A 23,226-nucleotide genomic window follows, 5' to 3' on the forward strand; every position below is an offset into this window, starting at 1 on the left:
CCAAATAGCTATAAGGCAGTCTCTCTTTAGATGAGAAAATTAAGTTGTATTATATGCAGTAGGCACACAACTCAAAAACAGCCATACAATCATTTGGCATCATAATTCGTGCACATAAAATGGCAATGTGGTAACTCACTACAACCGCCTTTCCGGAGCGGCCCCAGGACAGCACAGCATCATTTCATTTCTATCTTATGATCCAACTCATCCAACAGCAACTCCAGCAGGTTGGCAACAGCACTCTGCTGCATCCAGGAATAGCTATGGCTACTAGGGAATGTGAGCTGTGAGAAAACCAGAAGTCCAGAACAGCGAGAAGATGAGGTCTCCAGTTACCACTTACGGTCGACCTAACCCTGAAATGTGCTAGGTTCAGAACGGTTGCAAGACCAGGAAAGGAGGAGGGAGAATTCTATAGCAAGGGGCATTTCAACAAGTGGCAGACTGACAGTTAAGCTATAACTGCCATGATGGCAGTGGTGCCGCACTGTCTCCAAAATGAGAGAGCTGAAACCAGAGAGGAACTGTTTGTTTGCATTCAGTTAGGTGCTGGGATCTCCCCCAGCCTCCACCTTCATTAGCACTGCAGAAGCCTTTTAAAGACATGGACATTGAGACAAAGACCCAGGTTTCTGCTCAAAGTCCACAGAAGCTCCAGCACTCTCAGGCAGAACCTACCAACTGAGACAGGAGCGACACAGTTAGCTCATGTCTGCTTCCCCTGCAAGCGAAATTTTTCTCATGACTGAGCTATGGTTTTTTTTAACCACAAATTCATCTCCAAGGGTAACCAGTCAAGAACAGTGTCATGTGACAGCAAAGATACCAACATACACTGCTCCCGTAAGTCAGAGATGAGGTCGGAGCATTGCTGTGCTCATGCTGTTCAGATTTTTTTTTCTTCTAAAAATAACTTGAATCTTTCATAGACACCTATAAAAATTCTGCATGGCACCTGGAGAGGTGGCTCAGTCGTAAGAGCACTGGCTGCTCTTGAAGAATATGCACATATAAAATCTTCATGTTAAAACAACACAAAAACTGCACAGATAACTCAGAGCATAAACTGAAAAACCAAATGTCAAATGAACATTTTATTGGTCGTTTTGTTGTTGTTTGATTTTTGAGGGAAGGCCTCATAAGTTGCCCATTATTTCCTGGACTTTGTAATCTTCCTGCTTAAGTAGCTAAACTACAAGCACCACCCGCACAGAGCTCTACACAAACATTTTAAATATTACAGATTACCTATTTCCACTTCTAGGAAATCTTCTAGAAACAGCTTTTCATTTTTAGAAATAGCTTTTCAAAACTCAACTACATAAAAGAAAAATCTATGCAATTTAAAGGAATTTTATTTCGCCAATAAAGTAGAAACATTGTTTTGACTTCTAAACTAATCTAAGAAGATTTGTGTTCTAAATAGATAAAATAGTCATAAAATGCCATTTCCTGGTCCTCAACTGTAATAATGGAATCTTTTAAGAGGTTTTGATCACATGCCCAAAACAAAACAAACAAACAAACAAACAAAAAAACACCTAAACCTACAAATTACTCCAAGCACCACTAGGTGGCCATGTCACTGTAATGCAATGGCTGAGAGCCCTCTAAAGTTACGCACATATTTGCTCACTGTCTTTAGATGTAGGAAAAAAAGCTCTGTGGGAACAGGGTCCTTTCCATCTTAATCACAACTGTGCTCTCAGTACCTGGCACACGTTGACTAATATATATTTATCGAATGAGCAAATGAATGATGATGAGGACTTCATTCCTTAGGGTAGAAGAATAAGAGGATAATACTGAGGTAAGACAGCAGCCTGACTAGCACAAAATGGTAGAAGAGGAGTCTGGAATGAGAGCCCATGTTTCTTGTTTGAGTGACCCGGTCAGTGTCAGTTTTGGGTGATGCCTGTAATTAAAGAAGACGAATCAGTTTTGAGCTGAAAGCAATGAGTCCGGGTCTAGATAAGCCTAAATGCTATGCCCAACAGGCAACTGGGAGTGATAGGAAAAGAAAATGCAAAGCTAGAATCCTGGCTTTTGTCCTGAAAACAAGATGGATCATACAAAGAGAGGATGTAGTGGGGAGAGAATGCTAAAGAACACGAGCTTCTGGTAAACAAGTGTTTGAGAGAGCCTTGGAAGGAAAGACACAGCTAGAAAGTGAGCCAGGTATGGGGTGTGCGTGTGATCAGTCCCTAAGGAGGCTGGGGTAGAAGAGCAGCTTGAACCCAGGAGTCAGAGAGCAGCACTGGCAACCGAGGGGAAGCAACCCAGTATAAAGAGGTCATGGAAGAAGTCCAATGCAGGAGTGTGCAGCAGTGCAGAAAGGGTGTGGTCAGATAGGAAGCTGCAAGTATCCTTGGAGACTGATGAGCTGGAAATCTGAAGAAAAGGAAGGGTCTGCCATAGAGCAGCAAAAACCCACTGCTGCAGCTACGGGAAGCCTACTCGAGGACCCTCTCTCCAAACACAGCAAGAAACAACAGCACACTCACCCACCCCCAGAGCCTGGATGCACTCAGAACCAAAGCATGGCTTACAGCCACCAGTGTGGCCATGGCTTGATGCGGAATCTCACGAGAATAGGGGAACAAGAAACAGGCCCAGAGAAAGGGTGGGAAAACCCACCTGTGGACAAATCGAGAAGCCTCACTCACTCATGTGCAGCCACTGTATCCAATGCCTGGAACAAACAGCTATGAGATCTGCATTTTTTTTTTTCTCTTTTCAAAATTTAGTTTTTGACAGTTTTGTGCATGTATATGATATATTTTAATCATATTTACCTCCCTTACTTGCTCTCATGAGTCTGAATTTTTAGCTCCTAAAGTATATGGGTGCTCAAATCAAGAAATAAGCAATAAGTTTTTGATTAGTTTTTTTTAAAACGTTTCCTGATCAGAGAAAATGTAAGGCCACTTGGGAGGGGCCCTTCTTCAGCCTCTCCCCCTTAAAGGTGGAGCTCCTGAAGAACACATAGCACATGGATGTGCAGGGGAATTCCCCATGAGTGTAAAAAGGACAGTGCATGGAGCAGCTTGCCACTCTCCAGCTCAAAAGAACTGTGGTTCTCATCAGTACCAACTCTAAGCAGTCCCAGCCAGTTGCCTTCTGGCCACCTTAGCTCTGCCTGTTGGCCCACTGCAGGAAGGTCTGGGGTGGGGGAACCCTCCTTTCCCTTTGTACAGCAGCTGGTGACATTCAAGATGGAAGCAATTTTCAGGCTGAGTCTCCATGCGAACAGTGAACAAAGCGGCTCCAATGACCCACGAACAACAACCTGTGCAGATTAAACACGCCTCTGCTTCCTGAGTTCTTACTGCAGCTGTAACCTCGTCTTTTCTGTCTGATACATGAGCAGTTTAGAGGCACTCGCGAACATGTCTAAAGTGACTAAAGAGATTTCTGATAGAGGAAGAGTGGCTAACTAGAAGTGTCAGTGCTAAATGTAGGTCATATTTTCAAGAGGCGCGGCTCACTTTGTTGGTAAAGGGGAACTCACGGGTTCCCAAGCTTTCCTGAGGCGGTACCTGAACCATGTCGTGTGCCAAAGAGGACAAGGTTCACACAAAGGATAAAGGCAGAAGAGAGACTTCCTGCTTTACAAGCTAATCTCAGGGGCCAGAGTCGGCTTTTTCACTGTCTGTGGAGAAATCTTAGTCATTTGCGACATTCGTGAAAAGCTATTCAGCAGAAAGTCTCCAAAGTTTTTTTCTCAAAGAGCAGACACTTGTCTTCTGTGCTCTCTGTTCATCCTGTCAGAAACCAGTATTGTACGCTCTGCGCTTGATCAGTCAGTGCACGCCCTAAGTAACAGGCGTCGCTGTTCAACGTCTGGGCCCTGAAGACAAAGCTGTGCTGGAATTAGGATGCAAACTTTGTTATTGAAAATGTGAACAAAGGCTGAATGTGCACAGGTCACACTGTGGAGCTCATGATACAAGCCCCATATATCCAGAACAAGGGGACACTCAAAGGTCAGGGCTTAGTTTTGTCCTTTTCCTCACTACTAGCAAAATTCAAAGAACCATCCAAATTAAAGATAATGATGCACAATTTGGAACAGGGGCTGGGGCATTAATCTCCTCAACTGTATTAGAATATAAGGCCTATTCCTGATGTTTCCTATCTGTAAAAGTAGCACACAATGAAATAAAACAAATAACTTCACAAACCCATAATAAAGATGGCAGTGAGAGAGGAAGTTTGTAACATAACAATTCCCATGTGACCTGAAGCTTAGTAGATGCCAGAAATGCTGCTTATTGTAGGACAGCACCACAGACCAACACTTGACACAGGAGCTCACCCACTTAACAAATCTGTGCGATATACTTGAAATGTTCAGACGCAAGAGCAAAGAATACAACCAAAGGTGTAGAACAGTTTTCATTTCTCCATAAAAGGACAATTGGACAGAAGCTACAATAATAGTGCCAAATTTAACATAGTGTAATTTTTAACTTGGACTCAGAACTCTGGAGACAATAGAGTAACTGATGTTCAGAAAATACTTAGGTATGACTCAAAACTACGAGAAATGGCCATGTCTCTAAAATATAATGTAAATGCTATAAAAAGCTAACATAGACTGTTATAGATATCCTCAAAGCAAATCAAATTACATTTCTAAGAAAAACAAAACCACTATGCTGTGTTTGCAATGGATAGAGCATCAAATATGAAGAGACAGTTCAATGGGTTTGCATCATGACTTTTTCGGAAAGAAAACTGGCCAGCCACGTTTATGTGTGATGTCTAGCATCCACTAAGAAGAGCATAATGGAAACGCCAGATGAAACAGCTTCACTATTTGCCTTTAAAAAAGTGTTGTGCTGCATTTTGAAGACACTTAGATATTTGCCATTCAGAACTGTGGTGACATGGTCACATGATTTCTCTCAGAGGAAATTGCAAAGAGGGGAAAGGGCACAAGGAGACACTGGGAGCAGAGACAGAAAGCTGTTCTGCGCCCTGACCCTCTACTCCTGGGGCTTTCCACTCTTCACATCAGATCAGCTGTATAGGCACTTATCGGGGAAAATGTCTTCATACTTCTGCTGTCTCAGTGGAGGCTGTGTTCTCTTGCATGGCCACTTCAGAGAAAAAGCAAAAGCAGACGTGAGAGACTTGTAACATTCAATACGCACTCATGCAGCCTGTGCTTTGTCTGGGGACCAAACACAAGGCTAAACAACTGGCTTTAACAAAAACAGAAGTGGAGAAAGCCAGCCTCTGTGTCTGTACTGGAGACCAGGCTGTGTCTCAGTATACACACTTTGCACTAATTCTCCAGGGCTTTACTGTGCCTGCTCCATCACAAATGGAACAGGACTGTGTCTTTCCCACCCAGAGAGGAGCTGGGGCAAATGCCTTTCTTTCATTCTTCTTGATAAGTTTATGACAGAAAGGAAGCCTGAAAGCTGGGAGGAAAAAAACAGAATCCATTTCTTTGTGGAAAGAACTAGAACTACTGTGATATTCAGTGTCTTCAACCTGGCCTTTTTATTACTTCTAAAAGACAAAGGAGGAACTCATCCTTAATGTGATGGACCTAGTAAATAAAAGGAGAATTTCCCCAAGTGCACAAACAAAGCAAACATTACAAACACCCCAAGCCTCTTACTGGCACAGTGCCCAGAAATGAATCTGCCCCTCGGTAACAAAGGCAGCCCATCACCACATTTACTGCGCAAGGTCACGATGGCTCTTCTCTTCTCACAAAAGGCTTTGCAGGGGCTCTCCCACCTGCTGGACCTCTGAGCCCCTCCTGGCCACGTGAAGTCACATCTGCCTTTCTAGCCCATGCTTATTCAGATTACTCATTTTTCCCAGTGACAAACAACTCACTTGAGACACAGTTCTTGAGTGCAATGCCGTGTCCTAGATGCTAGGGACACAGCACAGGTCTAACTATACAAAAGTTCTGTCATGATAGAATAGTAGCGGAGCAGGACGCAGGCCACTTGGAAAGAGTGACTGGGCAGTGAGGTTGTGAGCGTCGGAGGTACTGAGTGCCGTGAGGAACCACACTGAAGTGGGTCACCACTTTGGCCATCTGCCTTGACCTCACTGAGAAGGCTTCATTCCTACAGTCTCACTGGACACAAACCATGGTATAGTTTCTATTCTTCAGGTAGTGGGAAGGTATTTCAATGGATTTTTTTAATTTGTCTTTTTGTGATAAGGTCTTGTTATGTAGCTCAAACTGGCCTGGAATTCTCTATGCAGCCCAAACTACTGTCAAACGCATGACTCCCCTGCCTCAGCCTCCAGAATACTAACATTAAGGCATGGCCACTGTGCCCAGCTATTTCAGTGGTTCTGAACAGCATACCCTTTCTAACTTGCTACTGCAAGTGGATTTTTCCAACTGATGTTAATACATGGTCCACATGAAAATAATTCAAATATTTGAGCAGCCCTTGGTTCACCTCTCCCTTTAAGATCGGTGGAGCTCTTTACTTCACCTGAAGCTCCAAGAATGCCTACAGAGGGAAGCCTATTAAGCCCAGTGTTTAACCTTGGTTATCACACCTACACTAGGCTCACAGAATCCTCCTATCAGTAAGGGATAGGAGTACAGTGCAGTGGTGGAGCACTGTCCTGCCATGCACAGACACCACGTTCCATCCCTAACGAGCAACCCTCACAAAAGGAAGGGAGGAAAACAGAGCAGAGAGAACAGAAGGATCTCCAGAAAGTTCTCACCACTGAATTGCATTCTAACAGCTCACAGACCCCAGGCCGGGAACCCCTGGATCAGTTGATCCTTAAGGTTTTTTTGTGATCTAATGCTTGAAGATTCCATCTCAGAAACATTTGACAGGGGGCAGGAGTGACGGCATGGTGGTTAAAGGTTCCAACTGCTCTTGCAGAGGGCCTGGTTTGGTTCCTAGCACCTACTTCAGGTGGCTCACTACAACCTTCAGCTCCCGGTGATCTGAAGCTTCTTCTGGACTCTACAGATGTACACACACACACGTGTACTTATGCACGCACACATACAGACATACACATATATAAAGACATACATACACATATGTATATATGCACATACATACACACAGACACACACATACAGATATGTATACACATACCTATACATACACATACAAACACACATGTACATATACACAGACATATACATACGTACACAGATATACATACAATAAACACACATAAAATTAAAAAATAAATGTTATTATAACGAACATTTGACAGGAGACTCTTGTCTGAGCTGACATGATACAGGGTCAACATAGACACCTTGAAATGCAGATTGAATAATTTGGAGCTTCAGATGTGTGCCCCTCCACTGCCACCCTCACCCCATTGTCTCTCGAAAGCAATAACAAGGACAAGGAGACCAGGAAGACTTGGAAACAAGGTCTGGGCTAATAGCCAGCCAACTGCTGTGCTACTAGGCAGGGTGAAAGCCAGGGTCATCACTCTACAGAGAAGCCCCACGGCTTCAACAGTTACATCCATTTGTACCTGACACAAACACTTATTTCCGCTGACTTTGTAAATTACACTTTATGCAAATGACGGTCCTGGGCTACTAAACTACACAGTTTTCTGCACACAAGAAGGCAAAATTAAAGTTACAGCTTTCAAAGCAACATATTCATGATACAACTTGCTTCATGATTACCTCTTATTCATACCAAAGTATTTCATTAAGCTCCACGTGTCTGTAATGCCACTTAGTCTCTGATCCAACAGCTTGATGTGTGACATAATCAAATATGAGGCTTCCTCTCTAAAGTTAAGAAATACCTGTGCTGGGAAGGGGACTGAGTGATGGATCCAGAAAGGACTGCATCTGCTGAGAGCCCCATGGAGGAGCAGCTACTTCTCTCAAGCACAACAGATACTCTGGTTCCTGATGTGGCAGTGGGCAGCTTCCCCTATGGGAGGGGCCAGCTCATGGCTCATGAGAATGACTTAGACACTTGTGAGGTGAGCAAGGCCAAGCTAACTAGAAGGCACACAAGGTGCAGGGTGAAAACTAAGTGTAGGCCAGGAGTTAGGACGTACAGGGAAGGAGAAGGGGATCTGGAAGAATCCAGAATCAGTGTTGAGATGTTCAAAATGGATTTCTCAGGATTGTCAGTGTGCTGGAGAGAGGTTTCAGAGTGAGCATTAGCCCAGTGTCCATGAGAAGGAAACACCCAACACTGGAAGAAAAAAACAAACAAAAACAAAAACTTGAGATAAGCTTTCATGGTAAACTTTATGGTATGTGTTGACTGTGATGGGTAAGAGATAACAAGTCAGTTTCAGGCATCAAAAGATCACTAACGGGGATGCTGACATCTGTCAAACATCTCCCAAATCTTCACTATGTGTCAATGCTTGGCAGTCAGGTGCTGGGCTAAAGGCAACTGTGACATTTAATAGTCCTTTCAAATCCATTTTGTTTTTCATTCCCATTTAACAAAAATTTGGAACAGTTCAATAGCTACCTCAACTTTTTAAAAACAATAAAACCACTTGTGATGCTCCTATTATATACCACAGCCCCAGAAGTGCACGGGCCACCAGGTGACAGGGAGCCTGAAGCATGATGTATGTTACTTTTTCCTTTAATAACAAAAATCCAATTTTGAGCTAAATTCAACACACCGATGGGGCCTGATATTCCTATATCTACATTATTCTCTAGATTCTTGTGCCAACTCTTTTGTAAATATGGAACAAAAAATAATGGGGTTTTGTTGTTGTTTTCTTTTTGTGCTTTCTGTTCTCAGTTAATTTGACAGATCTGTTTGCCAAGAAATGGTGTTGACCCAGAATTTCTGAAAGGTGCTCCCCAACTGTGTGTGTGTGTCCGTCTGTCTGTCTGCAGTCCGGATCCACAAACACTGTCACTGTAAGAGACAGTGGAAAGGTAATTCAGTACTGGATCACAGAGGTTGTGGTTGATGAGTTCAGACTGAGTTGTGGGCTTCAGTGAGTCACCAGTGGATCTGATATGGGGAGATACCACAGTTAAGCTTCAAAATTCTGCTGCTCTCGGGTCTCAGTGATCAAGAGTAGAGAGCTGAACCAGCTCAGTGGTCTCTTCCCACCTGGAAAACAACATGGGTCTGAGTGGAAGGTTTAGTGTGGTGGCTCCCAACCTTCCCAGTTTTGTGGCCCTTTAACACAGTTGCTCACATTTTGTGGTGACCCCACCCATAAAACCACTTTGTTGCTACTTCATAACTGTCATCTTGCTACTGTTATAAATTATAGTGTAAATGTTTGGTATGCAGCATATTTGATATGTGACTCCTGTACAAAGATCATGCAACCCTCTCCCCAAAGGGGTCACAGGTTGAGAACCACTGGTTTAGTGTGTTCAGGAGAGGATGAGGAGAATGACCACACAGCTTCTGGGAAGAAAGACACAGGCAGGTACGTAAGTAGATAGACGACTGATACGTATTTCATATATGATGACATACAAATACACATGTATGTGTGTGAGAGACACACACACAGAGCTCAGACAGATCCTTCGTGGCTTTCCTGTGGAGAATGGAGCAGCTTCATGCCTGCTGACAAGGACCAGAGATGAAAACCTGGGATTCAGACTTCCTGAATTGAACATGCCCATGACATACACAGAGCTGTATGGGAAAAAGTCTGCAATGTGGCTTAAAATTCAAGCGTTAAATCCAGGGTGAACCATATCATGAGTGATTCTGATTCCTCACTTTCTTCAGGGATACAGCATTGATCATTCAGTTGAACAGTTGAAATTATCAATATCCTATTTTTACCTATGATTGTTACAAAACAATAACATACTTATCAATGAGCTCCTTGAGAACAAGTCAGTATGTAAATACATAAATATTTCCAAATAGAGTCCACAACAGATATCTCTAGGTAGCTAAGAAAACAAAGTGACTAAGACATGAATGTATCATGCGCCCATTGTTTTGTTGAACCGTTAGAATTTGTGTCATATGCACTTAATCACATACTAAAAGACTTGTGCATTACTCCACGGGATAGCAGTGCTGCCTTTGGGTGGTTCATGCCATGGTCAGCCTGTGACCTGCTGTCTAGGTGAAGAACTAGGAAGCTGAGTTTTTCACCATCACTGCTCATTAATTTACTGCTTCAATCAGTCTTTGTTGGCAGAGGAAATGAGGGGGCCCCTGCTGGAAGGTGTCTTCTAAGAGGCATGTCATGCCCTGGGTCTGCAAGGCAGAGGTGATGTCACCTTTTCTCTGATAACTCAGGCACCAGAGGAGACATGGCATGTGCCCAAGGCACAGAGAGAGGCTTCACGAATAGGCCTTTCATTATTACATCAGATTGGCCAAATGACCAGCAGCTACTGTCCAGAAGTCCCATCCAATGCCAGGCCATGGGTGACAGGCATATACTTAAAATTCACGGGACAAAACAAACATTAAAAAGAGTAGTGTTAAACCAAAAGCCAAAGTCACCCATGGTGAATGAGTCATGCTCAGTAAGACCGCAGTGACCACAAGACCATGGAGAACTTAGAATGGAAAATATCCTTAGCAACATTCCTTTAATAGCACCCAGAGCCATGGAAGCCTAAACAGCTCAGAATTAGCAACTCTAGCCATCATTCGCTCTCCCTTTATTATTTGCTCAGAAGGAATCAAAGTGAGAACAGCACACATGAAAGTGTCTGCCTTTGGGGGCATCACTCCCCATCACACCCACTTCTCAGGTGATGAAGACACCACACTCTGGAATAGGGTGGCAATGACAGTCTTCATTCCTTCCTCTGGGTATGTGGTGACAATGCTGGGCTTAAGCAAATCCATTTTCTTAGGGAAACAAAATGTTACTCAGTGGAATGAAAGCAGGTTAGTAAGCATTTTTTCTTCTGCCTTGCTACCCAGAGTGACCTGCTGCTGAACAGGCCTGATGAGCATGGGCAGGCATCTCAGGGAGGCCTTTAGGGAGGCTAGGCAAGATCAGGAAATCCTCTAGCTGCTGAGGGACTGATGTTGGCTGGCTACAGTTACTTAATAAATGCACTGAGCCCAGCATGCATCAAAGCTGTTAAATGGATGTGTGCTGTTTCAGGCAAATGAGGTTTTATGGTTGCTATGGCAACAGAAAACAGATGTACATGACTATTAAGCACTGGAAAAGTGTTTACTCACTAGCCCTATAAAAGCTCCAGTACTATAGGAATGGCCACATGACAGCAGCTCCAGGACATAAGTTTTATGTGTATGAAGATTTGGGAACCACCATTCTTCAGGAATTTATAAAAATTAGTTTTTAGTACTGAGCTAATCACACACAGTAACTTTCCTGTGACACTTTTAAACTCAAAGTTAGAAGACATCCAGGACATTAAATTTTGAGGATGGCATATATCTGAACAAACCATAACATTTAGCTTGACACATGTGGGGACTGGCAGGGACTATGTTATACTAGATCACATGACCTACATTAGGCTTCCTACTTCTAATTTCTTTTGTCTCTAGCTACCTAGCTAGACAGAAGCATAGGTTCCAGTAGGAAGAAAATGCAATTTAATTTCTATTCCTACTTCCTACAGGGTTTCTCCAGCAGGCATATCACTAGCAGATATATCAATAGCCTTGGCACATCGATCAAAGATATGTTATCAGCTATGGAAATCTTTTCCATTTAATAAGCAGTCACTCAGGACACTAAGGCAGGGAGGTACCAGGCAAATCACATGGTAGCAAATGGAAAGAAGGGATGCCAAGCTACCTACTGTGAAATTTGGGAGGAGGACTCAAGTCATTGTCATATTATGATTCTTTACCTGTATCTAATTCTTTTTCCTGAATAAAACAAACTGGGAAAAAAGTGAACAGGAATTCTGAATGTCTGACAAGCTGAGACATACCTAACATACCTGACAAGCAGGTAAATAGCCTGAGTTCCTCAGAGGAGGATCATCCTATAAATGAAGCCTGCGCAAGGTCTGACCACCCAGTGACAATGCAGAACCTAAACCTGAGGAACCTCCACAGAAGTGGGCATTTCTGAGCACACTGTTTCCAACAGCATCAGTTAGAGTTCCCCAATCCACGAGTCTTTGCTCAAGGTTTCATTCATTGCTTTTGTAATGTCTCTGAAATGACTTAGCTTGCCCACGTTCCATGATAATGATACAGGACAGAGACCATGTCCTCTGGGATCCATGTAGCTCAGCTGCTCCAAAGTCCTTTCACTGACATTTTCACAGTTTAATATCAGGTATTTATCTTATTTAATAGGCATGCTGAAGCACACCATGCCATAAAGAAGGGCTCTTTCCTTCTACTGGGACCAGAGATACACAGTCAGCATCCTGTAAAGGGAGCATATTACAAGGGAGGGAACTGTGTGTGAAGGTCAGGGATTGAGTGCGTGCAGGTGTGCTGAGGGCAGGGAGTGAGCACACAGGTGTGCTGAGGTGGGGATGGGGTTGCGGAGGCACAGGTGCTGAGCCTGGGGGTGAGGTGAAGCTCACTGAAAGGTAAGCTTTAATCAGTGTTCTTACAAGAACAGACAGACTGACATCACCTAGCTAGTTCTTTCCAACAGTTGTAGAAACAAGAACACTGTAGAGAAACACAATGCAAACTACTGCCTAAAAGGGCACAGGACAGGGCCCCACAAACAGCTGCAGAGATGGCCTGGCCCCACCACCAGGCATCCTTTTCAAGACTGATTCATGAGCTTAGGGAGAATGTTTTTCAGACAGGTCACTGAGACACACTGGAGAAAGACTGGCTGAGGCTCATCTGTGGTAGTGGTGTGTGTAGGGAGGAGAGCCAGTCACCATGGTAATGCACACTTCACAGTGAGAGCACTGAACCACAGCAGGCTCCATGACACACTAGTTTGAAAATATTTGATTCTGAAAGAGAATCAGCTTTCCTTTCAAGTAGTAATGAGAATTCCAGATCTTCTACTGGCGCATTTAATTGGAAGTGCAAGGATCCTTGCCAGACCTCACATCTAATTCCTCCCTTTCCCCTTTACAGATTAACCGGGTGGGTGTTACTGCACTTGCTCATTTAGACATGAGCTCCGTTGTTCTCAGGCCCTAGCCTATCATGGTCTGTATGAGAACTCAGCGTATCTGCTCAGTTCTAACTTCTACTTAGGTGAGGAAAGTCACATGCTTAACTTCTTGTGGCCATCCTTTTTCTGACCCACTTTCTATTACTTAAAAGCAACACTTAGCACTCAGGATCATAAAGAAAAGCTGCTGCACCTTTAATAAAATGCCTCATGCAGGTCTCCCGTGCTGGCCAATAAAGTTTTGGTGACTGCCAACACCCAGTGGCCTTCTGGCAGCACCTGGCCTTCTAAAGCTGTTCCCTGGCAATAGTCTTTCAGGCAAGCACTAATTTTATTGTAGCCAGTTTACGATTTTCCCTTGTTTCCTTGCTATTTTTAAATTCAAGGCTGTAACTGGAGGCTTCGGAAGGGTCAAGAGATGAAGGCGCCACTGTGCACTGTGGGATCCCAGTGGCTGTGTGTGGTGAGATTCTCAGGGGCATCAGCGGCCTTTGGAAATGCACGTTAAAAGGAATTTGAATTTAGGGTCCTTTGGGGAACCCAGTCCAACCAACAACACATTGCTTTGCTCTCTTTATCCTTTATTCTACTTTTAATTTCTTCTTTCAAGTGCTCGGGATCTCTCAGCGCTCTCCCCAGCCTTGTTCATTAAAGTTATTTTTGTACATTGGCTATCCTCACCAGACCTATTTAGCTGCATTTAATAACAGTGTCTTGGGATGAGCATTGACTTTTAGCATAGTGTCCCAACACTGACTTCTATAACACAATACACCATCTTCGGGTCTGACTAGGACTTGCACTTAACAATGCCAAGTTTATTCAAAGTCCTTTCATGTAGACTTCAGAGATGTGGGTTCTTAGGAGCACAGGCTAATTAAGAAGGGGTTGGAGAAGCAGCATGATTCCAAGGATGGCTAACTGGGAGGAAGAAAGGCATGTTTGAAAAGGGACCTGAAAAGCCATCCTCTTCTCAAAGGAGGCTTACTCCTAACAATCCGGATGAGCAGGAATATTACATGAAAAAGTGACAAGTGTGTGCCTTGGGCCCCACCAGTCTTTCCATCAAGCCCTCTGAGCAGAAAGGGAGAAGCTGGGCTCAGCACGGCAGCACTCGGTAGCAGAGTGTCTGCCTGGGGATGGAGGGAGGTGTGCAGGCTGGCTTAAATCCAGCCCTACCCCATCACCTGGAGGCCCTGCAAGGTAAGGAGCTCTGTGGTCATCCCCAAGTCCCTTCTGCATCTGAAAATGTAGGTCCAGGACTTTCACTACTTTATTACCCAAGAACTATTGAATTATCTCGTTTACTATGTTCACTTGATAGTCCTTTAATTCTTGGGGGTTGGGTAACAAGCAGAAAAAGACACACATTGAGGAAGTATCTGAATCCTAAAATTGCATTAAAAAAAAAAACCAAATATTTCAAATGTGACCCTTGAGGGTTAGTTTCTAAAACAAAAGTTCAGAGATGAGAAAAGTCACAGTACAGGAAATTACAGCCCTGGCGATGCTATTACACAGCAGTCTCTGGTTGAGACATTGCCTAATAGCAATTGGTGTGTCTGGAGAAACTGAGACCCCAGAGAAACCGTGTGTTTTTTGCTGACTGTTAGTAAGTGCAGATTACACTCCACCATTAGAAACTTTCTAACCCATAAATTTTAAAGTTCATAAAGTTTGGAGTTCAGAGGTCAAGCATTAAGTAACATTTATTCTCCATTAATGTCAGTGTCTATTCACCTGTTTCCATCACCTTTTTTAACAGGCAAATAGATATACTACCCAGGTGCAACTTCACACACCCCTGTACCACGGGAGACACTCTCAGTCAGAAGACATTACCAGAAAAGCCACTACCAACAGCTCCTCTAAGGATATGTAAGACAGAGTCAACACCGCTTCCTAAACAGCATTCATAAACAACCTCAAAAGCTGTTGATTTTACTGGTAAGAAACAGGGTCAAACACTCTCAAAGTAAACTGCAAGTGACGCTCAAGGCCATCTTCCCTGGCAGAGCTGCCAACTGTGGTGAGCTGACACACTGTTCTTGCTGCTCAGTGGGCTGAGACTTCAGATGAGCATTCCTTACAGCCTCAGGGACAGGCACAAGGTATAGTGAGCTATGAACCACAGCCTCAGAGACAGGCACAAGGTATAGTGAGCTATGAACCACAGCCTCAGAGACAGGCACAAGGTGTAGTGAGCTGTGTGTCACCCTCTCCACTGAAAATCCTCACTAAAAATGGGCTAAAGGTGGCTTCAGAGTTTCATGTACACGGTGCTCAGCAGGGATAGGGGGCTCCCATATCTCCTGAGACCCCACTTTGAGAGCTTTCTTCTCATTGAATGAAGCCTATCAGAGAACACTAAAAAGAAATCAGGGTGAGGTTGAGGTTTTAAAGAGAGCTGGTTTGGATTATAATCTCAGGAAACAAAGACGGGACAAAAATACTCCACTATCAGTGAACCAGTGTTAAGGCCAATGGACTAGAAGCTGGAAGCCCCCAAATGAACAGCCAGTCTGTCTGTGTGTCCTCTGGTGGGTCTGCCAGAGCTTTGGCTGTGTCTCTTCTGTAACAGGGGGCTGAGTATTGTCTAAGATCTTCATCTGATCCACAGGCTGTGATTCTAAATAAATAGCACCAGGAATTGATACAGTAATAAAACACAATAAACTATACACAATAAACTACTTCTGGCTAGTCCAGACTGCTTTGTAGCAGAGAAAACCATTTCCCAGGAACAAGTAGAACAGAACTGCATAATTAAGCAGCTACCTAAAGGTGCCAGCGTGCTCTGTGGGCATTAAGAACAGGATGAGCAGAGGTCCTAGCAGAGGCAAACACCGAGGTGTTTAGTCATTCCATTAGAAAGGGCAATCAGAGTAAGCTCAAAGCTGAGCACATCGTGGCTGCCGGGAAGTACAAACACCAGAACTACACAGCATTCTCATACACCTGGCAGACAAAACTAGCTGAAAGCTACTCAGGAGGCTGTGATTTACAGAGCCAGCGCTACGAAAATGCGCCTTTACTGCACGGTGCACCCTTCTTGGTGTACTTCACCATGCAGTGAAACTTCATAAGCAGCAGCAGATGATGAGATGTTCTACACAGACTATCAAATCATGCTCTTGGCACCCTTCTGGGACCACACAAATAAAAATAAGAGTACCAAGCTTCTAATGGTAGCATCGCAGGCTTAGGGTTAGGACCAAGCCAAAGAGCAAAGCTGAACAGACAGGCAAGCAGCCTTTAGGATCATCTCATGTTTTATTTTTCTAGGTTGAGATGACCTTACAATGCCTATCAGATATCAAATATGATGCTCCCCAGAGAAAGAGCATATCACTGAGATGTGATGAATATTTATATATATTATATATATTATGTATATATATATATATACAATGGTTAGTAGTAGTCAGTATGAAAGGAACCAGGCACAACAGAACCAAGAGAAACAAAAAGAAAATAGAAACAAACCCATGAATCATTGGAGATAGAATGTAAAATAACTGATATCGGACCGTGGGGTTAAACATGGAGGTTAGGTGCATGAGGATAGCGTGGTGCTATCCTGGTTTGGCGCTATCGCTCAGGCCTTCTCCTCATTTGTTATGCACAGCTACAAAACAGAAGAATGATGGCCAGAACCTGGAAGAGGACTTGGGTCATTGTGAGCCAAAGACAGATCCACCCTCTACAGATAAGACCCTCCTGGAAGAGAAGGTGAAACCAGAAGAGCAGCTGAGGGAGATCACGGAAAAACACAAACGAGCTTTGCATACTGAGAATCTGCGGCAGAGAAGCCAGAAGCTGGGGGAGGTGGCCATCCCCAGTTATACGGCATCCAGGGCTTCTGCAAAGACTTGCTGGAGGTTGCAGACATCCTGGAGAAGTCAGCCCAGAGTGTTCCAAAGGAGGAGATCAGCAACAACAACCCTCACCTGAAGAGCCTATATGAAGGGCTTGTGATGACCGAAGTCCAGATTCAGAAGGTGTTCACAAAACACGACTTGCTTAGGCTTGACCCCATTGGGGCCAAGTTCGACCCTTACGAACACAAGGCCTTGTTTCATACCCCTGTGGAGGGGAAAGAACCAGGCACTGTGGCACTAGTTAGTAAGGTGGGCTACAAGCTGCAGAGACGCACTCTGAGGCCAGCTCTGGTGGGGGTGGTGAAGGAAGCTTAGCTGTCTTCCTGGGGCTCTGGACTTTGTAGGTCACTTGCTAGAACTCAAAGAGCAGGCTTATAATTTCTCATCTGTGAAAACATCTGACCCTTATCCAGCCTTGTTGGAAATCTTAAGGAAGCTAAGCAAAACATGAAGCTGCTTGCACACTGTGTCAGGGACTCTGGGAGCCTGGTCACTGAGTTTAGCACCACCTACTTCAGAAGAGGGCCAGCAGGGCCTCAGGAGTAGAGTGACTAACATTTTATCTGTTCTACCCGGTGACTGATAAGTACTTTACACACACACAAAAAAAGGTCTTTGGCTACATCTAAAGAAAATAAAAATAAAAATGTTCAAAAACTAACAAGATGGGGCTGGAGAGACAGCTCAATTGCTAAGAGCATTAGCTGCTCTTTAACTGAACCTGGGTTTGATTCCCAGCACTACTCGGTGGATAATAGGTATCTGAAGCTCCAGTCCCAGGGAATCTGATGGCCTCTCTTCTGTCCTCTACCTGTATCAGGCAAGTATGTGGTGCACAAACATGCAAGAAGACAAACACTCATACTTATAAAATAAAACTGAAAGAACTGAAAACACACATTTTCGGGGCTGGAGAGAGAGCTGGTCAGCTGAGAGTGTGCGCTATTCTTGCAGAGGACTTAAATTTGGTATCAAGCACCCTTGTCAAAATTTTCACGATGCTTACAACTCCAGCTGTTGGGATCCTACATCTCTGGCTTCCAAGTCACCTGGACCCATGTGCACATACCCATATGTGCACACATGTACACATAATTAAAAGTAACATAAATAGGTGCTAGAGAGATGCCTAAGTGGTTAAGAGCACTGTCTGCTGCTCAAGAGGACTCTGATTGACACCTAGTGGGGGTGCACATGCACACACAAAAGCTGGACATCACAAAAGGGAGAAAGTGTCTGATGTGGGGGTGGAAACAGAAACAACAAGGGCAGAAAACAGTCTGAATTCTAAAAGAGGTAGGGACAGTCAGACTGCAGACTGCAAGGACAAGAACCCTGGGATAGAAAAGGATTTAAGAGATGATGGGTGAGGATGTTGCAATAGGGTAAAAACTTCAAGCCACAAATTCAAGAACCTTTGTGAACCTCCCTGTAGCAATTACAAAGCAAACCACACCCAGGCAGCAAAAGAAAAAACAAAAAGAAGGAAAAGGGATTATCTTCAACAACAGTGACATGGAAAGAGAATTTTCAGTAGGAAAAAAAAAAAATGGAACCAACCTAAAAGAATTAACAAATAGAGGAGATGTTCATGTAACAGAAAACATAAGCTACAGGAACCAAAAGGGATCTGACAGAGATGATGCTGAGAATGAAGCCAGGCACAAGAGGAACCAAAAACCAAGAAAAATTAGCCTAGTCACAGCTTGTCAGACTTTGGTTATCCTTGGCATGGCTAACACTGGAGGATTCCGGAATCAAACTCCCGAGTGCCTGGAAACAATGGACTGTACAGAGCTTGGAAAGGTGTGCTCACCTGGACAAATGCACAGAAAATCCATTTTTTGAAATTACTTGTGCACTCTCACATGCTCATGGCATTTCAGTAAAAGTTCATTTAAACAATGGGTACTAACAGAACCCAATTTAAAATACAAATGTGCTTCATAATGATTTACACATAGCTCCTCCTCCTGCTCACTATTTATACACAACATATCGGCCAGTCACTCCTTCTTTGCATTTGAAAGACACTAAGGAAAGAAATGGCCCTAGAAATAGTATCTTGCAATCCCAGTTCATGTATGTAGTTCATGTAGATAATTATTAATTATCAATTATCTAGATTGAATTTAAGATATTTCTATGGAGAACCAATTTTAATGATAAGCAAATATAAAACAAAAGGATCTATGAGAAGTTTTTATTTAAGAGTGCCCACAAGAATAAAACAGCAGCATGGATGGCTGCCATGCAGGAAAGACAGCAGCCGCCAACGGAACAGAGAAAGTGAGAGCCGGGGGCTAATGGGCTCCGGCTGCTTTTAAGAGGACTGACTTCTAATGTTGAGAGCACAGCAGGGTAGCTATGACTTGTGACAGTTCACAGTGTATTTCAAAATAGCTGGCAGAGAACATTCCCAATGATGCCGATGCCGAGGAATGATGGTGAAGCATTTGAGCTGCACATGCAAGGGATTCAACCCCCAGAACTTCGAGAAGGGCTGAGAGGTGTCAGACATGATAAGCACACTGACATCCAGTCTAGTCAAATACACTCTGTACCCTACATATGTGCATGGTTATCATAGCAATTAAAAGGTTTGTCTGACAATTGAAACAGGGTGACCTCAAGCGCATCATATAGTCAAGGGCACCCAAACCTGGTCCACCTGCCTGTGTTGGCCTCCCAAATGCTGGTGTTGCTGGTGTGCACCACAAGGCCTAGTTTTATGTGACACCACAAATGGAACCCAGGACTTTTTGCAACAGACAAGCACTCTGCAAAACCGAGCTATATTCCCAGCAGTAATTAAACTCCTTTATTAAAAAAGAGAGAACCTTGAATTCTATAGGGTTCTTAAAGTCCACTGCGGCACATTTAACAATCACAGGACTCCGCAGGCTACAGCAGGCTCACTTCTGTAAATACCCTATTTCTAAAACAGCTTTTGGGACAACTGTCACTCTGTTCTAAGAGATTTGAAGGCCTTTCCAACTGCTTGCGCATTTTGCTTTTAACAAGGAGAAAAATGTCTTAAAGGAATGATTTGCTTCAAAAAATAAAATTGGGATGTAGTTTGTGATACAGACCATTAAAGCAATCTTTCTGATTTGTTCTTCCTGTTTTCTTACAGGATCTCAAGGCAGTAAAGGAAGCAAAAATCTAGTTCAGGCTTACAGGTGTGGAATATTTTTTCACTCCAGCTATGTGGTCATCCCACTCTGCTGCTTCAACAGTTCCTGACAAACACGCACACCCCACTCATGCTCTTCTTACTCCTTTCTTGTGTGAAGCAAGACCCTCCAACTGTTTTGCATGAGGGAGGAAAGTTATTTTGTAGTGAAGGAACTGTTGTTTATATTCCGGGGGAGGGGGGAAACAGAGGCAGGTAGATATCTGTGAGTTTGAGCTACATAGCAGGTATGGGACAGCTAGAGCCTCACAGTGAGACCATGTCTCAATAAATAAATAAGGGGCTACTTTAAGATCTTTAGAAATACCATATTTTCTTTTGAGGCCAAGTCTCATGTATTCCAGGCTAGCCTTGAATTTGCTAAATAGCTAGAGGCGGCTTCTCAGTATTTGGTTTGCTCAACCAATGGCCTTTTCGTTAGCATTCACTGTGGGAAGCCACCCATAGGAAAAGGCCACTGTCTGAGCAATGAGCTTTCCATCAGTAAGACATGGTGGTCCCATGCTCTGCAGCAGGCATCTTCTACCCTGTCACCATCCGATCTCTGCTCATGGCTATCGTGCACCTCAGCATTTGGGGCTTTTAGATGGCTATTGGCCATCTAGGATCATATTCTGTATTATCCTAAGATGTACTATGTAGGTAGAGCCAGGACAAAGATGGAGCTGTGGAGAAGCTGTTCCCCTGGCATGGAGGGTAGAGAGGGGTGCCCAAGAAACTTACACCAGGCGAATCCCACTCCACACTAGATCACCAGAATAACCGCTCACACCTCCTACACCTCCACCTTCTCCATCCCTTATTTTCTAATGTTCTATGGTACAAAAAGTGATGAAAACGTAGGAGTCAAGAGAGCTGCGTGCCCTGTCAAGAGTCTGGAGCCCTAATGCTTTTCTGTATGCTCTGCTAAACTTGCTTTGTCAGGTCACTTTTCATCAGTCCAACTGCCTCCCATACAGTCTAAAGTGTGCACTATTCGTAAATCCTGCAGCATGTCAAACTAGAGCTCAATGGTTTTGCATAGGACATGCACACAACATGATGTGCACATTTTAATTAAACCATCAATGACCTGGTAACTCCCTAGTCGGTCCCTGGCCCCACGTCTACTCCCAGTGAGCTTCCACTGCAGGTCAGTGTCGCTTTCTCTAGACTTCTTGTTGCTCAGTTCATAAACTATGTTTGCTTTTGTGCCCAAACTTTCCATGTAGCTACTGGTTTGGAGATTTATTTCTATTGCACTTATTGTATAAGTGTGCAACAGTTAACGTATCCATCCTTTTACCAAGAAAGATGTGGTTATTTCCAGAGTTTACTGTTATGAGCAGAACCGCTATGAGCATTCTCACAGTCGCTGTGTGGAGACGTGTTCTCAGTTCCCAGATGGGTGTCTAGGGGCTATCTCACTGGGCCATGGGGTTACTATGTGCTGAGATATAATGAAGCTGTCGAGCATAAAAATAAAATACACTTGATGGCTGGGGAGACTGGCATGTATGCCTTTAATGCTGCCCATGGGAGGCAGAGGCAGGAGGATCTCTGTACATTCGATGCCAGCTAGGTCTACAAAGTGAGTTCCAGGACACCAAGGGCTACATAATGAATCCCAAACAAAATATAATTCACCCCTGTGAGCTATAAACATTGCAATCAGAACTGAAATTTTTATCTTGAGCAAGCACTTGATTTTTATTGTATTTTTTTTTTTTAGTATTTTTTTAATGTATGTGGGTGTTTAGGCTGAGTGTACACCTGTGCAACATGTGTGTGCTGTGTAGTTTGAGGCCAGAGAGGGTATCAGATCCCCTAGCATAGGAGTTATATACAGGTGGTCAGAATCCATCATAGGGTGCTGGGAACAGAACCCAGGTCCTCTGGAAACGCAACCAGTAATCTTAACTGTGGAGCTGTCTCTCTGTCTCGCTCCAAGCATGTGGGTTTTAAAGAAATGAAGGAAAAAAAAGAAGTACACACAGTCTTTTACATTCAGCAGTACACTGGTGAGCTCTGGTATGCTTCACCCTGATATTCTTCCCAGAGCGCTTTGCATGCTGCAGGGCTCCTTGGTCGCCACTTAGCTTGACACGTATTTATTTTGCTTTCACTCTTGAAAATTAACTTTTTTGTTATTGAATTCTGGGTTAACAGAGTTTTCTCAGGGCTTTAAAATGTTTGCCCTTGCCTTCATTATTTCTGTTAAAAAGTCAGGCACCCTTTGTGTCTATGCCGTGTGTCATACTCTCAAGAGGCTGTCAAGATTTTTCACTTTTAATTTGTTTACAGAATATGGTTTTTATTTGCATTTATCTTGCTGAGGTCACCTAAGCTTTTAGAAGCTGAACATTTATTTCCTTCTAATTAATTCTGGAAAAAATGTTATCTACTAATGTTAAATACTACTTTTCTCTGATTGTCTGTCCTTTTCCCACCACGTATATAATCTGCATGCATCTGGCCCTCCCGACTGAGACTCCCCTACTCTTTCTGTCCCACTGTCCCTCTGATGCTTCAGATTGTGTGTTTCCCATTGACCCATCTTCAAGATTCTTTCTGTCACCTAGAGTGTTATCGCAAACCAGCCCAACAGACTTTTGTTCAGATGCTCCATTCTTCAGCCGAGCTTCTACTCTACTGCCTGCCGTTTCTGTTATTCTGTCAAGATTTGCTGTTTTTCATACACTATGAGCTTATATTTTTTTATATATTTGAACACACTTAAAACCTTAAAAAAAAAAAAAAAAAGAAAAGCCTATCGTGTTTGCCAGGCTGACCTGCTCCTGGGCCCATCCAGTGTCTAGGAGGACAGGCCACAGTGCCATGCTTGGCTGACTACAGCCCATTTCAATTAACCCCATCAACTTTGCTTCTTGAGGCTGGTCTTATTCGGTGCCTTTTATCTTGGGGGTGAGCCTTATTTTCTAGTTTACATCTCCTAAATCCTTACCTGAGGTTTCTCTACTCTGCACAAAAAGGACCACAAAATGCTACGGCTGGAAGAGGACACCTAAAAACATGATAGGCAGCAATGATGATGATGCAGAACTTCAGAAAACCCTTGGGGGAAACAGTGGCTGCAGGCAGCCTGTTTCGCACTTATTA

At 43.6% G+C, this 23,226-nt stretch overlaps 1 protein-coding gene and 1 pseudogene across 3 annotated transcripts in view; one reads left to right on the top strand and one right to left on the bottom strand.

Annotated features, from left to right (window-relative positions):
* Ttc28 (tetratricopeptide repeat domain 28) overlaps positions 1 to 23,226 on the bottom strand; it is a 418,557-nt gene that overhangs the window by 168,216 nt on the left and 227,115 nt on the right. The window lies entirely within an intron of this gene.
* LOC110556341 (grpE protein homolog 1, mitochondrial-like) lies at positions 16,594 to 17,246 on the top strand (annotated as a pseudogene).

The sequence above is a fragment of the Meriones unguiculatus genome, chromosome 4 (assembly GCF_030254825.1).
Source record: "Meriones unguiculatus strain TT.TT164.6M chromosome 4, Bangor_MerUng_6.1, whole genome shotgun sequence".
In the NCBI taxonomy this organism is placed as follows: domain Eukaryota; kingdom Metazoa; phylum Chordata; class Mammalia; order Rodentia; family Muridae; genus Meriones; species Meriones unguiculatus.